This window comes from Anolis sagrei, chromosome X, assembly GCF_037176765.1.
Source record: "Anolis sagrei isolate rAnoSag1 chromosome X, rAnoSag1.mat, whole genome shotgun sequence".
NCBI classification, from domain to species: Eukaryota; Metazoa; Chordata; class Lepidosauria; order Squamata; family Dactyloidae; genus Anolis; species Anolis sagrei.
The window spans coordinates 57,856,000-57,864,544 of record NC_090034.1 but is presented as its reverse complement, the minus strand read 5'-3'; positions in this window follow the sequence as shown (position 1 = coordinate 57,864,544).

Genomic DNA, 8,545 nt, shown 5'->3' with positions numbered 1-8,545 from the left:
CCACCCGGCCACCGGGTGCGCGAGCAGAGCCGGTGCTCAATCGTTCTCCGCGTTCGAACCCTTCCCCATGTAGGGCTCCCTTTCGCGATCCCCCGGCACTCCACCCGCCTCCTCTCCTCTCCCCAATCCGCGGGTGGGCCAAGGGGTGGAGCCGGCGCCCCTGGCCCGCTTCGGGTCCGGAGGCGTGTCTGAAGACTCTAGCGTGCACACCAAAAGTCGCCTCTTCTTCTGACTTTCTCTTCAGCCATTGGGACCAAGCGAGAGAGAGAGAGAGAGAGAGAGAGAGAGACCCTCCGGCTGGAGGTATCTCCCACCTCCGCTCCCTCCTTTGTTTTTGTGCCTACCTTCAGGAAAGGTGGGCATCTCCACCTCTCTCTCTCTCTCTCTCTCTCTCTCTCTCTCTCGGTCCCAATGGCTGAGGAGAAAGTCAGGAGAAGAGGTGACTTTTGGTGCACACGGTCTTCAGGCACGCCTCCGGACCCAAAGCGGGCCAGGCAAGGGAGCAAATGCGGCAAGGTGAACTATTACTGGGATGTATAGTTCACCTACAATCAAAGAGCATTCTCAACTCCACCAATGATGGAATTGAACCAAATATGGCACACAGAACTCCCACGACAAACAGAAAATATATATCAATGATTGGTTGGGGGGGGGGGGGGCAAAATACTGTTTGCTTACCGTTGAAAATTGCCTAGGGCCGTCTCTGCTCGTATAATCCAGTTCAAAGCAGATCACCTGGATTCGGAAACTGGAGGCCCTTCTATGCTGCCATATAATCCAGATTATCAAAGCAGATCATCCACATTGATCTGTTTATATTATGAGTCTAAACTGCCATATAATCCAGTTCAAAGCAGATAACTCGGATTTTATCTGGCAGTGTAGAAGGGGCCAGAGTATTTTATCTCTTGTTTTAATGATGCTGTATCCCACCTTGAGTTATTTATTATTACTACTATTACTACTACTACTACTACTATTAAATGGCAGTGAAGTTCCATCCTCTGGCCCCGTTGACACTGCCATGCAGTTCAGCTACAGAATGCTGTTTACCTCAATTGAGCTGCATTATATGGCACAGTACACTCCTATAATCCAGTTCAATGCAGTCCAACTGCATCCTGAATCCATATTGTATGGCAGTGCTCGGGCATTAGCGTCCCAACTGCCATATTGGAAGAGTGTTGTATATAGACTCACCTCCATGCTCAGGAATGACATGGCGGTCCGGCTGCGTCGCATGGTGGTCGACAGTCGGTGTGTTTTCCCTGTAAAAGAAGAGAGCTCATCAGAACAGTGTGACACATTTAGCTGGATCTGTGCCGGATTATATGTCAGTATGGACAGATTGCTGCCAAGCACACACACACACACACCTGCCGGTCAAAATATTAAATTAAGAACTTGGAACCCAAGCACAGAGTTCCACAAGTAGCAAGAGCCTGGAATCAATGAATTGGCTTGTGGAGGTGGGGAGAAGCCCTTTACTATTAGTTATATTGTCTTTAACCCCACAATAAACATGGCTGGGTTGTTGTAGGTTTTTTTCGGGCTATATGACCATGGTCTAGAGGCATTCTCTCCTGACGTTTCGCCTGCATCTATGGCAAGCATCCTCAGAGGTAGTGAGGTCCTCAGATGCCATAGGTGCAGGCGAAACGTCAGGAGAGAATGCCTCTAGATCATGGCCATATAGCTCGAAAAAACCTACAACAACCCAGTGATTCCGGCCATGAAAGCCTTCGACAATACATTAAACATGGCTATCCTAAACTTTTGCTCTTTTGTATCTCTTTCCTCTCGCTTCTACCTCCCACAGATGGCCCAGTGGCAGGCTGGGCCACATGGCCCTCACATGGCCTTCCATGACCCTTGTAACTGGGCCATCTTATCCTTGGTGTCCATGGATCACCTATGTATGTGCCTACCTCACCCCCTGGATACTGGGCCTCCGCAACCATCGGGTTCCCCAGTATCCACAGGCCCCTCATGAGTGTTTTTGTCCAATATTTCATGTTTTATGTCATAATATAAAACTTTGAAAAATGAAGTCGCCCAGGTCAAGGGCTGTGACCTTTTGTCACAGCCCTTGACCTGGGAATTCCCTCCAGCCATTTTCCCGGTCATCACCTACTTACAAAGGACTCGATCACCCATTATCTGTGACCCATACTCACTCTGCAGACTCAACAGGCTTCAGAGTTGGACCACCTGTTCTTTGTGCAGCCACATGGATATATGAAAAGACATTTATTACCTGGCATTTCCATCCCTGATGTTGGCATGCCTTGCCCTGCTTGCCCATGAGTTCTATTTTTGCAGTGTTTCTCAACCTTCCTAATGCCGTGACCCCTTAATACAGTTTCTCATGTTGTGGTGACCCCTAAGCATAGCATTAACTTGCTACTTCATAACTGTAATTTTGCTACTGTTATGAATTGTAATGTAAATATCCAATACGCAGGATGTGTTTTCATTCATTGGACCAAATTTGGCACAAATAGCCAATACGCCCAAATTTGAATACTGATGGGGTTGAGAGGGGATTGGTTTTGTCATTTGGGAGTTCTAGTTTGCTAGTTCACCTACAATAAAAGAGCATTCCAAAATCCACCAATGATGGAATTGAACCAAACTTGGCATACAGAACTCCCCCCATGAGCAACAGAAAACACTAGAAGGGTTTGGTTGGCATTGATCTTGAGTTTTGGAGTTGTAGTTCACCTACATCGAGAGAGCAGTGTGGAGTCAAATGATGATGGATCTCGACCAAACTTGGCACAAATACTCAATATGCCAAAATGTGAACACCGGTGGAGTTTGGGGAAAATAGACCTTGACATTTGGGAGTTGTAGCTGCTGAGATTTATAGTTCACCTACAAAAACCATTCGGAATCCCACCAATGAGAGAATTGGGCCAAACTTTCCATACAGAACCCCCATAACCAACAGAAAATACTATGTTTTCTGATGGTCTTTGATGACCCCTCTGACACCCCCTCGATACCACCCCCAGGGGTCCCGGACCACCAGGTTGAGAAACATTGTCTTAAGAAGATGTATGTATGTAAAAATTACATAAGGTATTCAAAGATGGCTTCATTGTACAACATTGATCATCATCATCATCATCATCATCATCATCATCTTGCTCTGCTTTCTTACAATGTATTTTTAACCACTCAGTGCTATTATGGACCAGTCTATTATTATTATTATTATTATTATTATTATTATTATTATTACACGGGTTGTTCTCTCCAAAAGGAGACTATTTATTTATTTATTTATTTACTTTATTTCTATACCGCTTTTCTCAGCCCGTAGGCGACTCAAAGCGGTTTACACAGTGCAAATCACAAAACAATGTCAAAGGCAATTAAAACACTTTATACATAACAGTCAATATCATAAACAATCATTATCACAACGCCTCAGCACCAAATCAGAACCATTCTCATAATCCTTGTTCCATGTTCCTATGTTCAATTGCACCGTATTCCTATAATCAATTGCACTGATTTAGCCAAACGCTTGTTCGAAGAGCCAGGTCTTCACCTTCCTCTGGAACGTCAACAGTGACGGGGCCTGTCTGATGTCTACAGGTAGGGCATTCCACAGCCGAGGGGCCACCACCGAGAAGGCCCTGTCTCTTGTCCCCGCCAGGCGCGCCTGTGATGCAGGCGGGATCGAGAGCAGGTCCTCCCCAGACGACCTTAACGTCCTAGTCGGTTCATAGGTGGAGATGCGTTCGGAGACTTAAGTAGGGCCGGAACCGTTTAGGGCTTTATAGGCTAAAGCCAGCACTTTGAATTGTGCCTGGTAGCAGATTGGCAGCCAGTGGAGCTGGTGCAACAGAGGAGTGGTATGCTCCCTGAGTGCCGCTCCTGTTAGCAACCTGGCTGCCGAGCGCTGGACCATTTGAAGCTTCCGAGCAGTCTTCAAGGGCAACCTCACGTAGAGAGCGTTGCAGTAGTCTAGTCGGGATGTAACCAGAGCGTGGACCACCGTGGCCAAGTCAGACTTCCCAAGGTACGGGCGCAGCTGGTGCACAAGTTTTAATTGTGCAAAAGCTCCCCTGACTACCGCCGAAACCTGGGGATCCAGGCTCAGCGATGAGTCCAGAGTCACTCCCAAGCTGCGAACCTGCGTCTTCAGGGGGAGTGTAACCCCGTCCAACACAGGCTGTAACCCTATGCCCTGTTCGGCCTTACGACTGACCAGGAGTACCTCTGTCTTGTCTGGATTCAATTTCAATTTGTTCGCCCTCATCCAGACCGTAACAGCGGCCAAGCACCAGTTCAGGACCTCAACAGCCTCCTTAGTAGCAGGTGGAAAGGAGTGACAGAGTTGGACATTATCCGCGTACAGATGGCATCGTACCCCGAAACTCCGGATGATCTCCCCCAACGGCTTCATGTAGATGTTAAACAACATAGGGGACAATATTGATCCCTGAGGGACCCCACAAGACAATGGTTGTGGGGCCGAACAGGTGTCCCCTAACAACACCTTCTGAGAACGACCCCCTAGGAAGGACCGGAGCCATTGCAAAGCAGTGCCTCCAAGGCCCATCCCCGCGAGGCGTCCCAGAAGGATACCGTGGTCGACGGTATCGAAGGCCGCTGAGAGGTCCAGCAGAACCAACAGAGACACACTCCCTCTGTCTAGCTCCCGGCGTAGATCATCCTAGACTAAAAGCAGCTATGTATGTCTTATTGGTATTAGAATGTATTATTGTTATTGCCCTGCCTGTTCTCAAAGCAGCTATGTATCTCTTATTAGTATTCGAATGTATTATTATTATTATTATTATTATTATTATGTATATTCATATGCCCCTTTTTCTCTCCTATATATTCTGCAAAAGGCTTCCAATTTTTTTGAAAACATTGTAATGTTTTATTTCTCCTCTGGTTACTTTGTATAATGTATATTGCCTTTTAGTCAAGTGCCTGTTTTTAAATCTGCGTCTGCTCAAAGTTTTGCAAACTGCCTTGACTCTAGTTTGAGAAGAAAGACCAGGTCAGGGGTATACACACAAATAGTAGTAATAATAATACACATATATCCTTTATTCTTCCCTGAATCTCTGTATATGACTTACTTACGGCTTTGGAGGCACGGAGGAGACGCACACCTTTGCACACCTTTGCAAGCCCTGCTGTAAGTGCACTCCTTGGGACACCTGTCCTCTTTTCCTCCCTCTCTCAGCTCCTGGTTTGTAACCCTTCCCTGTCCAGGTTCAGGTGCAAACCTGCCAACTAGAAGTTTGTGAGTACAGTTAATTCAAAACCATGTCCTTGTCAATGCGTCCTGCTCAGGTTTATAAGTGTCTAAGCACCCTCTTCCCTTTCCTCCCCAGCGAGGAAGAGTTTTCTTGGCTGAATTCCCAGCAAAGGCTTCCGGGTGGCATTACTGGTTGAACTGGAAGGACACACAGATTAGCTGGGTTCTTATGTGAGCCCATTGTCTTCCCAGGCCCCTTCCACACTGCCATAGAAAATCCAAATTTTCTGCTTTGAACTTAATGATGTGACTGTGTTGCTGAACACAGGTCAAAATATTTGTATTGCAGCAGAGAGTTCCCCAGGTAACGGGAACCCTTTTGCCTTCAAAATCCACTTTTGCAGATGATGGACAGTCTGGAGGAGCTCAGTAGCAGCTACGAGCACCTGGGAGATTTTCAGAGGCAGCCCTAGGTAATTTTCAACGGTAAGCAAACAGTATTTTGGCGCGCCCCCTCCCAACCAATCATTGATATATATTTTCTGTTTGTCATGGGAGTTCTGTGTGCCATATTTGGGTATAGGGTTACAGCCTGTGTTAGACGGGGTTACACTCCCCCTGAAGACGCAGGTTCGCAGCTTGGGAGTGATCCTGGACTCATCGCTGAGCCTGGAGCCCCAGGTCTCAGCGGTGGCCGGGAAAGCTTTTGCACAATTAAAACTTGTGCGCCAGCTGCGCCCGTACCTTGGGAAGTCGGATCTGGCCACGGTGGTCCATGCTCTTGTCACATCCCGACTGGATTACTGCAACGCACTCTACATGGGGTTGCCTTTGAAGACTGCTCGGAAACTCCAACTAGTCCAGCGGGAGGCAGCCAGATTGCTCACCGGAGCGGCATACAGGGAGCATACCACCCCCCTGTTATGCCAGCTCCACTGGCTGCCGATCCAATTCCGAGCACAATTCAAGGTGCTGGTTTTGACCTACAAAACCCTATATGGTTCTGGCCCAGTGTATCTGTCTGAACGGATCTCCCTCTACATCCCACCTCGGAGTCTAAGATCTTCTGGGGAGGCCCTGCTCTCGATCCCGCCTTTATCACAAGTGAGACTGGCGGGGACGAGGAGCAGGGCCTTCTCGGTAGTGGCCCCCCACCTGTGGAACTCACTCCCCGGGGAGATCAGATCAGCAACTTCCCTTCTCTCATTCAGGAAAAAACTGAAAACTTGGATGTGGGACCAGGCTTTTGGAAACTCTGGCAGCTAAAAAGAAAGACCATAATGATGGGCAAATAATGACGAAACCTATTGGACCTATGGAACTCGAAACACTGACCATGATACTGTTTATTGTTGTGCTATTGTGTTATATATTGATGTTTTTAATCTGTTAATTGTTTAATTATAGTAATTGTTTTATATTTGTATGTATTTGGATAAGGGCATCGAATTGTGCCTTCTTTTTGTAAGCCGTCCTGAGTCCCCCCTCGGGGGTGAGAAGGGCGGGGTATAAGTAGCAGAAATAAATAAATAAATAAATAAATAAATAAATTTGGTTCAATTCCATCATTGGTGGAGTTCAGAATGCTCTTTGATTGTAGGTGAACTATACATCCCAGTAATAGTTCACCTTGCCACATTTGCTCCCTTGCATGGCCCGCTTTGGGTCCGGAGGTGTGCCTGAAGACCGTGTGCACCAAAAGTCACCTCTTCTCCTGACTTTCTCCTCAGCCGTTGGGACCGAGAGAGAGACAGAGAAAGAGAGAGAGAGAGAGAGAGAGAGAGAGGTGGAGATGCCCACCTTTCCTGAAGGTAGGCGCAAAAACAAAGGAGGGAGCGGAGGTGGGAGATATCTCCAGCCGGAGGGGCTCTCTCTCTCTCTCTCTCTCTCGCTTGGTCCCAAGGGCTGAAGAGAAAGTCAGGAGAAGAGGCGACTTTTGGTGTGCACGCTGGGGTCTTCAGACATGCCTCTGGACCCGAAGCAGGCCAGGGGCAGCGGCTCCGCCCCTTGGCTCACCCGCGGATTGGGGAGAGGAGGTGGGTGGAGCGCCAGGGGATCGGGAAAGGGAGCCGATCATGGGGAAGGGATCAAACGTGGAGAACGATTGAGCGCCGGCTCTGCTTGCGCACCCGGTGGCCAGGTGGAGCAGGAACGAGAGGGGCTAGGTGAGGCTCAATGGCCTGGCCCCTTTGGGAAGAGAATCACCCGGCAGCAAGGCAAGAAAGCAGAGGCTCCCCCCGGACTGCTAGGGCTGTTGTGAGCTGAGGGGGCACTCCTCAAGTGGCAGTCGAGGGGCATTTATAGAGGCGCCTCTGCGCCCCTGGCAAAAAAAGTGTTCTGCGACCGCTTACTTCGCGTAATGGACGAGCCGCCCCTGCAGGTATAAATATGTGAGAGGAAGCCACAGGGAGGAGGGAGCAAGCTTCTGTTCTGCTTCCCTGGAGACTAGGATGCGAAATAATGGCTTCAAACTACAAGAAAGGAGATTCCATCTGAACATGAGGAAGAACTTCCTGACTGTGAGAGCCGTTCAGCAGTGGAACTCTCTGCCCGGAGTGTGGTGGAGGCTCCTTCTTTGGAAGCTTTATATATATATATATATATATATATATATATATATATAGTGAATTTTTAAGTATATAAAAAGTGGTGGAACAATTGGGTTGGGATAGGAAAGTGCAGAAGAAAGAAAAGATAGGGAGGCCCGTAGAGTAGGGCTTCCCTACAAACAAACAAAAATGGGGAAAGGAAGGGAGGGAATATACCTCACTCTCTCACCCTCACACACACTCATTCGCTCGACACATTCACCCGAAGGGGATTCTGTCCGTTTTGTAAGGCACTTCCAAGTTGTCCAGGGGTGGTTCATATTCTTCACCTTCTTGAGACTATTGTCTTTTCTTCTTGTGGAGAGAATGAAGTCCGATTATTATTTAAGTTTTGCCTTATTTTATTAAGCCAACAATTTTCTTTTCTTCGCCGGGAAGTTTGTCTAATAGTATTATCGTTGATGTTGCTATTATTATTCTTATTAGTATTTTACGTTTTTATTTATTTATTTGTTTATTTATTTATATTATTTATTTTTTAATTGTTATTGTTATTACCAGTTATTCCTTTTTAACCTCCTCTAAGTATTGGAGGAAGTTACTCCAGTTTGTTGTTTTAGTCGTGTTACTCTTTTGGGATCTTCTTTGAGTGTAGCTACATACATTAAAGAAAGTTTAATATCCAGTCTAGCCTTTAAAGGTGACGATGGGAGAATACTAGGAGTTTGGGTTAATATGAACGGTCTTAAATTTTTAATCTGCA